Below are 2,700 nucleotides of genomic sequence, written 5' to 3'. Positions count from 1 at the left end.
GCCTGCCCTTGCCCCGTGGTTTCCGGAAACTAGTACCTTGGAGGCACTAGTTTTTTACGGCGCATCTTCGGCGGGAAGCCTCGGGTTAGCCACGGGAGCTCTACGCTTCCCAGATGTTGTGGTTTGATCATGCCCGGAAAATCCGCCTATCTTCCATCTCTGTAGCGTGGCTAATGCTCCGTGTGACCACAGTCTAAGCTAAGTTTGCACCCTGGATAATAGTCCTCCCAACAAGAAGATCAGAGGATGCCTCAGAGATCATCATAGGGGCCTCTCGGGTGACTTTTTATTTAGCACCAAGAAGGTTTTTCAGCCTGGGAGTCCCAGCCTCTCCAGCCAAGGGTAAGTGAATGGTGATGTTATGGCCAGGAGGAAGGTCCAGCTCCTAAGCATCGTGGGCAGGGAAGATCCCAGTGAGGGTGAAGAAGGATACCACTCCTGCTGTAGACCACAGTCTCTAGTTGTATCATTTGAATGGGAAGCCTGTGCCCAAGGCAAGCATAATAAACATGGACAACTCAATGACCACGAATGACAAAGTTCTTTACACAGAGAAACCACTTCGAAACAGGGAGTGAGCTACTGATCAGAGAGCAGAAAACTCTCTTTGCTAGGCATACGCTTTGCTTGGCAGCATTTTTCAAACTAATTAACCACAGGTCCAATGGCTATGCTTGAAAAGAAAAAGAAGGGAAAAAAGCACGAACAGCAACAAATTGAACCCACTTGTGGTAAGATTAAACCTAGATGCTCTTGGGCATTAAAGGACTGACAGAGATAAGAGACCATGAAGTGAAACCCTCTGCTTTGATTCAAACCATCTTTGAAAGATTGAAACTTTTAAAAAGCGGGAGAGCAATTAGATACAGCTGCCTGTTGTTCCGGGGCACAACCAAGCTAATGCAGGCTCCAGCAATTTATCATTCAGGATGCTGCAACCTGTCATGCCAAATGTACCTACTAGCCATCTCTGGTGGCCCTTCTATGGTCCTCGCAAACCTTCCCAGGTCTTGGGGGGGGGATAAGGGGTCTTGTAACCCACATGGCTGGCTGGCTCCATTAGGCATATTAGGGTTGCCAACTTCCAGGTAGTAGCTGGAGATCTCCTAGAATTACAACTGTTATCTTGGCTTTATCAATTACTTTATTTATTAACTAGGAGTAAGGCCCATTGTGGGAAGAAATACAACGAGCTCTAAAAAGAAGCTCCATGTGAATGTCCCAGCTGTGGCGAGTCATGCTTATTTCCTTCTGCTTAGCTATAAGAAAGGGTGTCTCAAGTCATTTTGCTGCCCCAAGTAGACAGTGTGGGAGAAGAGCCACATGGCAACAGGTATGCTTCCCTCCACTTATGTTCATTTGGGGCTATGCGGTGGCTGCTAAGGTAGAAAAGCACCTCCTCCTATGCCTTAAGCTTCTAAAGCTGTTTCCCGTTTAACACTTTAACTCAGGGGTTTCGAACTCATTTCTTATGAGAGCCGGATTTGACATAAATTGGACTTTGTCGAGCCAAGCCATGGGTGTCATAAAATGTAATGCCAGGTAGCAGAGGTATAAACTTTATAAAGGACACAGGAAAACACAGCTAAAGATATTATAGCAGCTATTCCATTGGAGCCCCACATTAGGGGCTAATATTTCTCTGCAAAACTGTAGTTGCTTGAGTTTGTTGAACTCTATATTTTAACTGTGGTTAGTCCCAAACCTCCACCCCCCCAAAAAATATAAACTACAAATATACATGATCTGAGCCTAGGATCCAGGGGAAGAATATGAAGCAACTGAGCTTTGCAAGTTTCTCTCTCCTCCCCCCTGCAGGTCTACTCAGAGTGGCAGTGGCTCTCCAGGGTCTTGGTGTGTGTGTGTGTGTTTTACAGAGTGGTTTGAGATAATAACTTTGGGTGTTCTCTTCAGCACTTGTTCTGCTATTATTCCATTTGATCTCCGCATTAGGAGTGAGTGTGTGTGTTAAAACTAGTATTTCTCTGCAAAACTGGAGTCCCTTGAGTTTGCAGAACTCTTATATTTGAACCCTTGCTGATCCCAAACCTCTCCCCCCTTAAAAATATAAACTACAAATATAAATGGTCTGAGCCTAGGATTTAGGGGAAGAACATGAAATAGCTGAGAATTGCAAGCTCCCCCACACACACACTCAAAGTGGCAGTGGCTCTCCAGGGTCTCAGGGTTGGGGTTTTTTACAGGGTGGTTTGATATAATAATTTTGGGCAGAGGTCATTTCGGGGGGAATCGCGGGGGATCGCAGTTTCCCTGGGTGAAGTGCGAGGGGGCGGGACACATGATGAAGCCCCGCCCCCTGCTTCCGGCCACCCCGCTTCCGGACCTCATTCAGCCAGGAGGAGGCAGGAGAAGAGGGAGGGTAAGTTGCTTCCTCCCTGCCTCTCCCCACCCCTGCCTGCCTGGGGCCAGGGAGGGCCTTGGCGGGGCTTCCTCACACTCCCGCCGGCCTTGCAGGTCCACTGCCGGGCCCTTGATGTCAGGGGGTGTGGCATATGCTAATGAGTTAGGCTAATGAGTTCCCCTAGCTCTTTTTCTATGAAACTACCCCTGATTTTGGGTGTTCTCTTCAGCACTTGTTCTGCTATTATTCAATTGGAGCTCCACATTAGAAGGGTGTGTGTGTGTGTTAAAACTAGTATTTCTCCGCAAAACTTGAGTCTTTTGAGTTTGCAGAACTCT

Source organism: Gekko japonicus, unplaced genomic scaffold, assembly GCF_001447785.1.
Source record: "Gekko japonicus isolate JY-2015 unplaced genomic scaffold, Gekko_japonicus_V1.1 scaffold2215, whole genome shotgun sequence".
Lineage (NCBI taxonomy): Eukaryota > Metazoa > Chordata > Lepidosauria > Squamata > Gekkonidae > Gekko > Gekko japonicus.
Note: the sequence above shows the minus strand (reverse complement) of the source record.